The following is a 15055-nucleotide window of genomic DNA, read 5'->3' on the forward strand; positions in this document are numbered from 1 at the left end:
CCGTGAACATCTATCATTACTCAAACATTACACATCTTGTATTTTTAATAGTGTGCTAGTCGAAATATTTCTAATATTTCCCAGCCTGATCAAGTCCTAACTGTAAGAATATGTTGCTAATAAAGAAATGGACTGTATTTAAACTACTAGGACCTTAGACATGAACGTTCTTGTATATATTTATGTGTGTGAGAAAACCTGTCTAGGAACAACGAATATCAAGAAGTCAACAGATTGCTTTATTACACTTTCCGTGCCGTATAATAATACAATATAGAAACATAAGCTACACTTTGGATTTTATTTACTTATAGGTGAGTTCTCATGAACTTACGCAACCAGTAAGAATGAATTATCGTATTAACTATCTGAACACGTCGTGGCAATCCTGGAAGAAACATTTATAATATTCAGTTATATCTGCTACTCGTTGTTCTGTTCGCTAATGGTAAACTATTAGTCAACCCATCCCCATGGTAACCGTACTGTAACAAGGGACACAAAACAGCGATGAATTCACCCCGCAAAGTGGTCTGCTAAATTTACGCTTTGTAAAACGTAAATGTTTCTTATAGAAGGAATTTACATGGCTCTGAAACGCGGTCCAATTTTTCACTGATGTGGTAGGGGATGCAGACATTGTTGGCCTGATTTTTACAGAAATCTTTGAAAATGGGCCATAAAATAGCTGAGGAAACCCAAGAGGCACCCACACGTTTGGAAGCAGATTACAAGACAGCTCTGTTGCTGCGCCACAATCAGCTCCCTGCTTTCAAAAGAAATGGTATCGATTTCACTTTTTTTTCTCTTTCCTAATGAGAACGTGTCAGAGCTGAAATAAATAACCAGGACCCACGTCCAGGGAACCTTGACGTCTTTCCCATCACAGCGGCTGGGAGGCCCCTGTGCTTCCTCCCCTGGCTGTGACATGCCCGGTGAATATTTCCACCACCCACACTTTATTCATTCTTAACTCTCCTCACCCACTCATCATTACAGCTGTGCAAAGCATCCATTACAAACCCTGCAGCCATCTGAAACCTACCTTTAGAACTTCATGCGCTCCACACACAGCTGGGATTGGTTGGACTCTGGGTAAATTTGCTTTTGAGACGATCGAGCGCCAGTTTCATGCAAATTCGGGCCCAGGTTAAGGTGAATGATTTATGGGTTGCATATTTTGAAAATCGCTGGGAGAGTTTCGTATCGCTGCATCAAGCTCTGCTGCACAGATCGCTGTCATATTCATGGAAATCAGAAAAGATATGTATATAGTACATTGCAAAAGGGAATAATAATAGCAGTCAGATCCCAAATGTGCTCCGTGCATTGCAAACAGTTCCTGGCCTGAAGGACCTGAGGGAAAAAAAAAAAAGAGCTCTTTTTAACTCTTTAACACTTTATTGCTTCAAAGTGTAACTAACTCATAAATTTTTTATGACATTCCTTCGTTTAGCACATATGCATGCCACTAGCATTTCAATTAGATAGGAGCTCGTGCAAGGAGCTGCCATAATGATGCTCTCAGACAGGAAGGAGAAGGAAACCCAGACTACAAAATTCAGATTCAAAGCTAGATTTTTCCGTAGTCAAAATGAGAGATTTATTTGGTTGCTGAAAAAAGTCTGAATTTGCAAAATTTGGATTTGGATTCTCACTGAGATTTTGGCCAGCCTGGCTAGCAAGATTAAGCAGTGTGTTGTTAAATGAAGACTACATTACACCAGCCCTACTGAGTGCCAGTTTTCTTAGTTTTCAGAACCATGAAGGCAATTTGTTCTAAAACACTGACTGTATCAAAGAAACTAATTTTGCATTTTAAGGGAAGCCCAAACGATTTGAGGCAAGAGTACCAAACATGTCACTTAACCTCTTGACTCGTGACAAAAGAACTTCCTTGGTTTCAGTCTGTAGCATGACAACTCTTTATCTGCACAACTATCTTTTTTAATCATGAATGAGTCCATGCAGAAGACTGTGAACAGCTCACCAGATCCCGCTTGTGAAACACCACTTCCTGCTGATACCAAAATGTTCGTGTAAGTGAAAGCCAGAGGGACAGTTTTTAGTGTGTGGCGAATGTTGCTTTGTTATCAAGTGACTTCAGTTATTGTTTTAAATCCTGTAATGCGCCTGTTTATCAAAGCGCCTTCAAGACAAGCAGGGACAAGGCTTGAAAAGTTTGTATAAGTCCCAAAAATGCCTTAAGGAGGAGTTTTCTTGGACTTAGAGTCATATTAAGAAAAGTATCGAGGCATGGGAACCAGCTGAGCAAAGGTCTAAGCAACAGGATCTGAACAAGTCACTGTGGCACGAGACACAAATGGGTCTCAACTCATGTTCTCCTAAATGTCTCAGAGAGGTGAGATGAACCCACAAGTGTCTGTTTCTGGAATGTGAGTGACCAGCTGAAGTGTAGCTAAACATTCACCTACCTCCACATTAGACAAGGTGAGCTGCATTCCCGCTGCCCTCCACAATGCAAAATTTGGTGAAGAAGAGAATCAGGATTAACACTCATCGACGTAGAGGTCAGTGCTTTATCCTGTTCTGCTAAGAGCGGAATTCTTCTCCTGGTGAAGAATCATTAAACAAAAATAGTAAGTAAAGGATCAGCGTGAAAACATTAACAACAAACAACAGGACTATCAGAGGAACTTTGTGAAGAAATGAGTCACAAAAATAACACAGAAGCAGCCTAGGATTGCAACATCCGAATCCGAAACTATATTTATAACAGTCTTTAATCACCACCTTCACCGTGTGCATTTGTTACTTGCACTTGTTGAAACGTTCCCTTCGCGTTTTGCTCCGGGCCAGGTTTGGTGAAGTGCTGAGCATCCTCATCCCACATCAACATCAACACATTGTAGACTTCTACCCTGGGAGAGATAAAATATGGCACAGAATGTTTCGTATCACATATGTGTGGATGGCTGTGAATCAAGGAAACAATTGCTTTAAAATAAATGACGTGAGACTAGAAAAATGATAACATAACGCGGGATTTGAGAGCAAAACCCCAGCCTCTTTGAATTCTTTTCAATAACAGTAAAGAGTGGTGCCACTAACAGTGCTGTTCTGGGGACTCAATTGGCATTTCCATGGCATAATCTTGATTCTAGGGGATGGTGTCTCTGTCATTTCAAGTCATGCCGAGCTCTATCTTACTGAGGAAAAATAAATAAATTGCTGAAATTAAGGCATTTCTCTCTTCCCCTCTCTGTATTATAAAAAAATAGAATTTACATTTTATGAACTATTTGCCAAACCTCATGATAAAGACCTTCCTTTTAAATGGATGGATAATAAAAAGGAAGACAAAGGAGATAAAGAACTTCAATATTTAAAAGATTTGCCCAACATACATTGTCCTTCCTTTCCACAATGTTTTTTGTTAAAAAATGAGAAATAGATTACGAGTCTCATTTAACAGCAACATGACCAAAAAAAAATGCAGGCAATTAGTAACAAATGCTCAAGCAAATGTATCTGTTCCAAAAAAAAAGAGGTGACATATAAAACGTTAGAACTGGAATTTACTGCCACTGAAGTCAGCAATAGCATTTCCATTGCCTCCAGCTGGAGGAGGACTTGGTTCCTAGGAAGTTCACTTCAAAGATGATTATCTTTATATCAGCAAGTCTGGGAGCGCGGGCTCCATGGCCTTCCACATGAATGCTAAAGGGAATACTGTGCTATAAATCCCTGTTCCTGCAATGATAAGGACTCTGGCCCCGGTTGAAATATGTGGAAATAAAGTACAGTTATATGAGTTTAAAAATCCTACCAAAATCTCTGAGTAACCACATCTGCAGTCCTACCACAGGTAAATCTTCCAAAACTCTTGTTGTAACTGTGGCTTAAATAAGCAGTCCAGGGCCTGTTTCAGTGTTTGTTGTCAGATTGTTCAAATATTTCACTTACATTTATTAACCAAAGAAGCTCTCAGGCTCTTTGTTTCAGCTGTATACAGAAGTTACTGAGCTCACTGTTCATAATCTACAAGTAGAGACTGAATTACCTGGGAATTTTCAAATATTTTTTTTCAGACTGTTACTTTCAATTAATATAAGGACTTCCTTAAATTGACTCTGTTTTGGCCTAATAAATAACCAGCCTTTCAAAATTCTCTAATGGTTAAAGGTAGTGGCAAGGTATTTTGGTCATGCATTTCAAGAATATAGGTAAGCAAATTTCTTGAGTCTTGTGTGTTTTAGTCATGGGGTTTTTTAATTACTCGGGATGATTATAATTGTTTACACCTTTGGAAAAGATTGAATATAGGGTTGTCCACCTTTGAGCCACTACTAAATCACGTATCCTGACTCACGTCACGGGAGGAGGATTCCGTACTCGTGTTCCCAAGGTTTTTCCAGCAAAGCTGGGGGCTGGAGCCCCTGTCTCCGGGCTGTGCATCCTGCAGCCTGCCCACCTCTCCTCCCCTCTGCTTCTGCCTCCCTCTCCGCTGCTCCATCTGCTCCGGCTCTTTTCCACGTGCATCTCTGCCCAAAACAAACTCAACAAGGCTCCCCACCCAGATCTTTTGAATTCCTGGGCAACCTTATGTTTGCCTTTGTTTTGGGCAGAAACATGTGCTGAACTGTCTCCTGCAGCTCAGAAAAAGAAGGGCGGTGGTTAAACCTACCATTTTCAACAAGGCTTAACTCAATGTATAACAAAACCCTCAGTACAGATGTAACCACTTCACAATCCCGTGTGTGTATATGGTATGTGAAGTGGAATTTGCAGAAGAAATGGTCATCTTGCCCCAAATTTCCAGCTGGACAGGAGCCACAATCAGGACCAAGACTTGAGCAGTTCAGTCCATTTTACAGCTGCACATAGGAAAAATGTTTCAGCATTTTGTTTCTGTTGGGACTGGAGTTTCTGCTGCCCTTACAGTTTCTACTTTAGACAAAAGGGGATCAGGACTTGATCTGAGCACCAGTTTGAGAGCCAAGGAGGGCACACTTGATGTGACATTTGGGCACTCAACACGTCTTCTAGGCTGGAAAGAGCTCAGAGGGTGCAGGGGAGCCTGGTGGGATCTACTCTTGTCCAAGCTCACAAGCCGTTCTGTGTTACCGAGCCTCTGTTTTCCTCAGACCATGGGATCGTGGGTTTAATCACCTGGCAGGGTCTCTCCACTGATGTTTTGCCTCAAAAAAAAATCAGAAATACATGAAGCATTGCGTATTGAACTTGTGTGTGTCGCATCTGTCAATCCCAAATAATGCCAATGCTGATGGTCTTAGTAAGACAGTGGTTTATACTCTAGAGAACGTTCATACGTAGGATGTTCAGTGGTCACTTGGTGGAAATAGGAGCTCTCCAAAGCAGCGTAGCGGCCATTGGCAGGGAACAGGAAGGGGTAGGAGGTGTTCCATAACCTGGAATCTTCTTACAGAGTTTACTTTAAGGTGGGTTATCACACATAACCAGCCTAAATCTCTTCTAAATGAAAGTTCTGTTTATAGCATATCAAGGTCAAGATTATAATTCCCGGAACAAATCACCAGGTATGATTAAAAGGAATAATGCCAATTATATTTTCCAGTCGTTTTCAGTGCTTGAAACGTGGTCTCTGTACTCCTTGGACTTCTCACAGATAAGCACAGATTGTATCCCTGTGAGCTATTAGTAACCTGATTATTATAGTTCCTTTGTTTTTACCACTAGCTTGAAATACATACCAGCATTAAACATTGTATATGGCATAATAAACTAGTTAATTTTTTCAGTGGTATTTCAACACAGCTTCAGAAGTATTTCCAAATAAATTTCCAACTTTTACGTACCTTTTGTAGATAAATTCACTTTGCCTTTTTCATTCTCTTTTTGTGGCCAGTTTCTAGCAGTCATCCCCAGTTCACCAATGAGAATTTCATAGCAATAGACGGTTTTCTTTACATGTCATAGAATATTTCGAAAACCTTTATCACATAACTTGGCAACATGGAGACGATTCTGAAAGATAAAGTACAAGATCAAGACAACAAAACATAATGTAGTACAAAAGTAGCACACGACTTAATCTTCCTCTTAAAGAGGTAACGGCTTCATATTAAATTGAATACTTGAATTAACTTTTAAAGTATTTAAAAAAAAAATAAATAAAAACTTCAAAAGTTAATGACAAGAAGAAGATTAAAAAGTTGTGGGTTTAGTATGGTTAACTAGAATGTATGTATTCTATCAGTACAGCCAATTATTATAGTTAGTACAGCCAGCGGTGCTTAACTAGAGGAAATTCTGCATAGTTAAAGTGTTGGCTTTGTGTCAGAACATGCATAAAGCACAGTAAATAGTAATACTATGCACAGAAATGTTTAATTCTGTCATTTACAGAAGTTTATCAAGCCCAGCCTTGGGCTGGAAAAATGATAAAGATACTTTGCAGGTAGAGAACATTTTCCTGACAGGATCCCAAGTCACATTACTAAACTGGGATACTTTTATTTTTCCTTTTTTTTTTCCATTGAAGGTGTAGGGGAAAAAATAACAGAGAGCTATTTTTTTCCTCATTATTTGGTGGTCCTTCCTTGAGACTTTCCAAACCAAAGCCATTTCTCACATCTGGTTGGAACACAGATCTTTAAGACATTCAAGTAATTCAAATCAGATGTAAAAATCTAAGCTACACTATATGAAATTCAAGAACAATATAGTTACAGGGCTAGAAAAGTCTGCAATATGGCATTTCTTTTAATCAATAACAGCCTCAGTTTCAGTTTGTCTGTAAATACAAGAGTATAATTAAGAATGATCTATCGCATTAATTATTTCAATACCCAGTGTAGCAAGTTACCGGATTAGTGACACTTTACATCTATGATATTATTAACAATTTCTTACCCCTCTGCTACAGATGAAGTCCACAACAACATGGTCTGTATTAGATTATAGTTCCAATGGAAAATATTGAAGATCACTAATATCAATAAGTACTTCCTTATCTCAGCCATTTGTAACAGCTTGTATTGACTTTTGTTACATTCCAGCAGTTCTGCTTATACCCAAGCTGTAGTCATTAATTTCCATTAACCAAATCACAGCTATACATAATTTAAATTATTTCCAATAAATGTTCAATTAATGCCTGTTATCTGCATTTAATTTCCATTGATTCCAAAAGCTACCGTTGAGCTTAATTGCCACCAAGAGAAAAACAGCTTCCCATGGGCGTCATTGGGTCTCCATTAATACCAAGGGACAGCTACAGGAGTGGGTTTCTCTCTGTCACACAGGAGGGAGCAGCTACACATGACCGCGATGCAAATCAATGGCTAAAAATGCAAACAGCTGCAGCTGGAGTTGACCAGAGAATGGGATTTACCTCCTCAACAAATGGAGGCTCTTCTAGGATACCACTGCAGTTGGCCAGAAAATATTTGAGAGGTTTCCTTAGACTCGGCATGTGCGAATAAAAGTGAACTGCAACAGACTATTGAAGATAACACAATTAAAAAATGTCATCTGATAAAGACAAGTTCTAGACCAACGGAAAAAATCAGTGCAATTTGTTTAATCCTTTTATTTTCCTTACTATAATTTTGTCCATGCACATACTCTGGCTGACCAACAAACAAACGCCACCATACCAAACCTTTATCTGTAGGACCGTTTCATATATTTTTGCATACTATAGGTTCATATGAACACTTTAAACTCAGTGAGATTAGATCACCATTTTAACATATCGTTAGGTATTTCATATACAAGTCAGTTACATTTAGACTCTCAGAACCTGCCAATTAATGAAACCAAAACATCTGCACAAGAGTGATGATCTTGACTAATGTCCCTTTTGTGAAGAGAAAATCAAAAGAATCATCTTGCTGAAAATTACTATATTTTCAAAATAACATTTTCAATTTTGCATTGCAATTTTTTTCCTATTTTCCATACTATTTCAAGTTGAAATTTAAATGAAATATTTTGCTGTTCTTATTCAAACAAATCACTTGATTGACCAACAATTATTTTTATTTATAATCATGCTCTGTAATAGCTTTCTGGATTGTTTTATTGCTTTCATTAGGAGTGGAAATAAGACTCAATCATAAGATATACCCTGAGAAGTGAAAATCTGGATCTCACTAAGCTTTAGTTAGAATAATTTTTCATTAGCTTCACTTTCTGAATATGTTCGATGTCTTATCCATAAAGTCCCTCCAAGCAAGTCCTGTATAAAAGTTGCCACACATCCCACATTGTAGGATGCTCAAACCTCATGTCCATTATGAAATGGCAGCAGGATATGGATGTTTTATGAGCTTTAGGACAGCCTACTTTTCTTTAGAACTTCTGCATTCACACAGCGAATCTAATATATAATATTGATTATCTACATTTGGGGCTGGTGTCCAATTACCATTGGACATAAAACTCAGGAATTAGAAGACATGTAGCAATTATTCCATCTGCATCAGCCAACTCAAACTACAGAAAGTTCAGCCCTGCCCTGGCTTAGAGCACATCACTGCAGCCAAATCTCAAAGTGACAAAGTCTTGGGTCACAGTTACCAAACTTTGCATCTGAAAGAAAAGTGACACCTCTAAGAAGCAAACCCAGATGTTGGGGGTTATGGGCCATGGATAAGAGACAGAGCTGAGCCTCTCAGGAGGGCCCGAGATGCAAACCTGCATCAAGAGGCGCTGATGCGCACACACTGATGCTGTCAAGAGCCGATGTAAAGAACTGAACAAAGGAAACCATTTGCAGTGTATAAAAAAAGAAGGAATTTGATGGGTCTTAGAGAACTTATCTCCTGAAACCTTATCTACTTACACAGACACAGACATCAGCGGTGACAGATATTATCTGCACTTCCTTCTGATTGCTTCCCTTTCATGCCAGCACCAGGTCTGACCTGCTCTCAGCAAAGCTCCTGTGAAGCACCTTCCAGCAATTCAGCACAGAAACAGGGGCAGCGTGTGGGTGGCTCCTGGGACACCAGCATTTACACCAATTCTGTAATCTCACGGGTATTCCTAAACACATTTAGGAAGAGGTCTGACAGCTGACAGCACCATAAAAGGACTCAGTCCTTAGGGATGTTCACCATTTCACCCTAGGATCTCTCAGATAGAAAGGAACAGAAGCACTTAGCAGTGGCATTTATCCCAAGTACAGGTTGAAAATATGCCATCCATATTTCACGCAAATCCTATGTAGTAATCAGAAAATAAATAAAGCAAGTAAAGCTTAATTTATTTCTAGTTTTTGCTTCTCAATGGAAACGCGAATAGCTACATGTAGACATCCACAGTGGGTGCGAACCGTGGTTCCTGACTCCAAATTTAGGGTGATATAACATGCATAGCATCTCCTACTAGTGTTTGCATGTCTCAAGCCCAGTTTCCCAAATACTTTAAATTTGAAATCACAGACTATGACCAGTTTTTTGTTACCCAGCACCAGATAAGGTCGTAAAAGTTTTTTCTCTTAATTCCCTTTTCAGAGTTTCTCAGCTCCACTGGATATTTAGATTGCCCCTATAAAAAAATAATCTTGCTCAGCAACCTCCGGAGGTTTTAACCTCAACAATTTGACCCTCCGTTATAAAATCTGCAGTTTTCCAGGCTCTGCAACTTGGAGGCAAAGACTGAGGATTAGTTAAGTACTGTGACTGGCTCATGAACAGTTGTTGGTTCTTGCAGTGCCACAGCTTCTGCTGTTTCCCTTTCACACTCAAATTACCCTGGAAGCTCTGCCCAGTGGGGCAGGTGCTCTCAGGAGATAAGCAGCAGCATGAAAAGCTTGGGAACTTATCCCATCATACAATAAACTTGCCATCTAATCTACTACTTAGGTTTGTAACACACCCAGGAGAGTTAAATTAACCCACCGCTGCTGTCCCTGCATCCCTCCCAACATTTTTCTAGGCAGACCCAGTTTACTGGAACTAAAGATGCTCCATCCACATGTTGTCCCAGTTTTGCACATTCGCTCTGCCTTGGACAATAATCACAGAAGACAGTGGTATGGAGGATTCATTTCCCAGGTGGATTCCAAGCAAAAGAACTCCTATTGTCCACATCTTGCAAGGGTTTGGTCATACACGTGCTGCCTCATCATTGGGCTTTATCAAGCCTCATGTATCTTTGAGCATGTGCAGCACTTTAAAACATGCTTATTTTAAAGCCAGGAAGAAAGGTTGCATGGTATTTAAGTACCTTTGGAGCTAGGCTTTAGTTCAGCAAAGGTTTTCAGGATTTAGTTTCAGTTTAAAGAAATGGTACTTGCAATTGACTTCTGTGCCAATTTAGATTCCTAAATCTATTTTCTAACCTAGCCCTTAGTGACTAAGGCATCTGAATGAGTGGCAGAGATTAAAATAACCACCTTTGATAATTCTCTAAATTCCTAAATTAAAAGCACTCCTCTGAGATACATAAATGGTTTGCCTGTTTCACATAGACCAGAAAATCAGGACCAAAGTCCAAGAAAAAAATGACATATCAAAACATCAGCTGAAACAGAAGGTTCCAGCTGTTTCAAATGCCACTAAACCACAATGATTATTGCTAACATAAATAAAGCAAAATCTTAATCCAGCTTTATCAAGGAGTTACTAACCATATTTCTCTGTTCTTCCAGTAGTTTTATGAGTGAGCACATTTTCATAAGCAAGGAGGAGGATGGTATATTAGTGACCACTTTCTCTTGTACTGTAAAAAAACCCCAAAATGCATCTAACAAACGACTGAACTTGGTCAATTCATACAGAGTAGAAAAAAACTTGTCAGACCAATGTGTGAATTATGTCCTTGCTGAGTGGCTTGACTTGCCTTTTTTTGTTTAATTTAATTTTTTATTGAACAATGTCACTTCCTTGTGATCACTGCAAATTCTAACAGTTGTAAGAGCCAGAATTGTTTGAACATTTTTACAGCTTCAATCTTCTGTCCAGGCTGACCTTCTATACTTCAAAAACTATCTTTAAGCAAGTTAATAGGTGACTCCAGAATGTGCCAAATCAAAGGAAAAAAATATATGTAATAAAAGCCTGGAAATGCCAACCCATCACACTTTCTTTACACCCCATGATTGTGGTGAAGGGTTTGGGTTGTTTCATTTGCAGACTCGTGGCTCCCTACATTCCAGTGACAAAAATGCCAATAGCATTTCTAAATTAAACCCAGCATCTTGTCCCTTCTATTTAGGGCAGCGTTTTCTCTGCCCCACCACATCTCCAAGCACAATGCCAGTTCTCTCATACCATCTGTGTAAACTTCCCCCCGCTGCTTCCAAAAGTGCCTTTTGTCCACTGCTGGGATCCTCGACTCAAGGAGAAAATTTTCAAGATGTGTTCAGTAAGTAATTTTTTGCCAGCCAATTTAAACTGATCACATGGAGTTCCCCTCTCCTTTTTGATTTTCCTTGTTTCCCCACCATTATGATAATGTTCAAACTGTTCGCGTCCAGCAACGCGCTGCCTTGGTAAAGATGTTCTGGGATCTGGTGTAGTTTCTCTCCATGGCAGTTAATGAACGGTTGTATTGAATCACAGTAATTTTCACCAGGAGTTGTGCTTCTACACCTTTTAGGAGATTTTAATCTCTTGCCTCTAGTTGTTTATCCTGGCATTTCTCTGTGGAGTCTGTATTGCTCCAGTAGCTACCAGCAACTCGGAACTGGCATGGGGATAAATCAATAGGGTGCAAAGATTTGGAAAATATATATATTTTGTTGCTGGACCTGCAGAGGGATTTAGGATTACGTGTTTCTACCTGAGAAATAAGAATGACAGAGCACTGGCACAGGTTGCCCAGAGAGGTTGTGGAGTCTCCATCCTTGGACATACAAGTTGTCTGGGCAAATCCTGGGCAACTTGCTTTAGGTGACCCTTCCTGAGCAGGGAGGTTGGACAAAATGACCTCCAGAGGTGCCTTCCAGCCTCATCCCTTCTGCAAATCTGTAAGAAATACTAAAGTTGGACTATTTCTTACAAAAAGCCAAACAGATTCATGCGATGGGACAGGAGACATCAGCTGGATTCTCTGGAATGAGAAGACATGCCACTGGTGGTGAAAGATCTAAAACTCATGTCGCTACATCCTCAGGTAGTGACACACAAGGTACTTGGGTACCAGAGCCATGAGCATGAATTGAAGCAAAAAGGGGACGTTCCAGTAGCTTTGTCATCACTTGTCCAATATAAAATTGTTCCTCTGGGCTCCCATGCCAATTCATTTTTCCCCTAATTCAAGCCGCCTGGTAGATTCCCTACTGAAATGTATGAAAGTGAACAGTTGGAGCATACTATCTCTATTTAGCTCAGTAAAATACAACCTCTTGACCTTAATTAATAAGTGCATTTCACTGTTTTCCTACTGCAACCAGCCTACTTGTTTATGTTGCCACGATAAGGTAGCTTGTGGAGAAAAATATCTCCTATAATTGTTCCGCAAACTATATTGTTCTTTAATATGAACACAACAATGCAGTTGTGTTCATAATCTTACTGTTACCAATACAAATAATTACAAAACCATAAAAAAATAAATGCACACAATAACCAAAAGTATAAACCCACCACTACTAAATAGCACTTCATAATTGTGGCTCTGAATTATTACTGCCTCACCAACACAGCCGCAACATCCGACTTCATAAAATCCTCCACTCTGCAAATTAAATGAATGGGATAATTAAGAAAGCTTATGTTTATTCCACAAAGTGAAACCACCATCACTATAGCATGAGAATGAACCCATATTTTAAAAAATGGTAACATTTCCACTATCCGGACCTCCATCTGAAGTTGAGAGTGCAGAATGTGGGCAGTTCCTTTGCTCTGTAACCTCTGCCAACAACTTAGTGTCTCAATTGGAAAAATCTTCAGGGCTAGGCTTTTGGCTTCGTACCGATCTGCAAGACTCTTCATTGCTAACAAGAAAGAGAAAATCACAGATTTGTTGTGGAAGTCTTGGTGAAAAAACAAACCCACAACACAGAGGCGTTCAGGTCTTGTATTAGGACCGGTTGCGGAAAGAGGCTAAAATGACAGTGGCTTGTGTCAAGAGATTATATTTATATTTATATTTATATTTATATTTATATTTATATTTATATTTATATTTATATTTATATTTATATTTATATTTATATTTATATTTATATTCCTATTTTATTTATATACCTATTTTATTTATATACCTATTTTATTTATATACCTATTTTTATTTATATACCTATTTTATTTATATTTATATTCCTATGTATATTTAATTATTATAACTCCTAAAACACATTGGCCATACAGCACTGCCTGATTACCTTCACATTGCACTAGCTCTATAAATAGGACAAAAACACACCTATATAGGTGCGGTAACACAATTACGCACATATGTTTTATTCCAAACAGCATCTCCAGGACAGCTGCCGATACTTTCCCAGATGCATTTTTACTTGTAACATTTCAGCATTTGCCAAGCAGATTTTTTACACTGCCAGGTGTTATTATCACTTATTATCACTCCACCCACATGCCTGAGTCCAGTGACAGTCCTGCTCCTGGCAAAATTCAATCTTGTTTCATCTCTCGACCCATGCTCATTTTCGCATTGCTTTTTAATTAATCTACGGTTAGCTGAAGCCCCTGCCGCAAATCAATGACTCCCTTTCAATTCTCGTTAAAGATTTTTCATTTCCCTAAATTCGCAGCGTGTTGCTCAGGAGCTGCTAACAGCACACACTTTCCTCTCAGTATCAAATCAGCGAGGAATGGACTCGATGAAGCAAAAAACATAAACCCGGCACTGAGAACCTTCAGGCTTCAAGGCCTTTTATCTGTTCCAGACACACTGCAAATGAAAATAAAGCTTTTAGCCACCTTGAAAGCTACAGGCCAGATCCTCTCTTGGTATAAAGCTCCACAGGTCTGTTTTGGGATGCAAGATTTACACCAGGCACCCTGTTTACCCGAAAATAAGACCTACCCTGAAAATAAGCCCTAGCATGATTTTTCAGGATTTTAGAGGATGCTCAAAATATAAGCCCTACTCCAAAAATAAGCCCTAGTTACAGTTAATTTTAAAAGTCATTTTAAATAGTGTCCAGGCAGCTGTACATGTAAAAAAAGTAAGCGTCTTTCGGAGCAAAAATTAAGACCCTGTCTTATTTTCAGGGAAACAGGGTAAATATTTGACACTGTAAACTTCCTACTCCAGCTGAGGGAACAGCAGGCTGGCTGTGAAACTGTTGTCAAAGAGGAATTGATGGAGTTTTCTGTGACTGTGTTTCTAAATGCAATTTTTCCCTCTCTTTTTATTTTGCCAAGCAGTATATTGAGGTCTGTAGCAGGGGACACTCACATTGAGGTTGTGTTTTTGTCGCCCTGTGCAAATGTGCTCAGTGTATCTTAGCACTGTTAGTTAATAAAGTTCTAATCATTATGGGCTTCAGTTTACAAGAAAACAGTTTTTAAAATCCGAAGACTTTCTAATCACATTTGTTTTAAAAAGAGAAGATGAGCAAATTACACAAAAGAGTGACGAACATACCTACTTATTCTCTTAAGTAGCATGAGGGGAAAAATCTCTATATAGTCAATGAAGGAAAATGCAAACTGTAACATTTTAAAGTAGTTTATCAGGGTGACTGTGTGCACAGCAAGATCTGTGATCTGCACACACTACAATAAGGCCCAGGTCCAGCATCCTCTACAGTTTAAGTCAATGTTCACTATACATATGTACTACATTAAACCTTCTCCTTCTCCTTTTCTCCAGCTACCCTTCTGTGCATTTCACTCTAAATGTTCAGAAAATGGCATGCACAGTTCCTACGATGATGCATGTAATCAATTAGCTATTTACATACACAACGACTGTGACCAGGGATGCAAATCTCCAAGCAGCTTTTGCCATTTTCCAATAATTTTGCCCTTTGCCATTTGTACGTCCACTTTCCTTCGAAACAGCAAGTTCATGGAAATTTAACTCATTCGAAACATATGCAGAGATCCATACGCAGTGCCCAAAAGCGACACAAAGAGAAAGGCTAACCTTCTTGTTAAGGCAGGAGAGCGCGAAATCTGGT

At 39.1% G+C, this 15055-nt stretch overlaps 1 long non-coding RNA gene across 16 annotated transcripts in view; it reads right to left on the reverse strand.

Moving 5' to 3' along the window:
* Positions 1–218: 218 nt before the first annotated feature.
* LOC110365151 (uncharacterized) overlaps positions 219–15055 on the reverse strand; it is a 48644-nt gene continuing 33807 nt past the window's right edge. For 13 of the 16 annotated variants that reach the window (XR_010473161.1, XR_010473162.1, XR_010473163.1 and 10 more), the window contains 3 exons: positions 5802–5970; positions 2436–2882; positions 219–1356 (listed from right to left, as the gene is read on the reverse strand). This is a non-coding gene — a long non-coding RNA (uncharacterized LOC110365151). Of the gene's footprint in view, positions 1357–2435; positions 2883–5801; positions 12899–15055 lie in introns of all 16 variants that reach the window. The other 3 variants (XR_010473170.1, XR_010473171.1, XR_010473165.1) reach the window with 3 other exon arrangements.

This window comes from Columba livia, chromosome 5 (assembly GCF_036013475.1).
Source record: "Columba livia isolate bColLiv1 breed racing homer chromosome 5, bColLiv1.pat.W.v2, whole genome shotgun sequence".
Taxonomy (NCBI): domain Eukaryota; kingdom Metazoa; phylum Chordata; class Aves; order Columbiformes; family Columbidae; genus Columba; species Columba livia.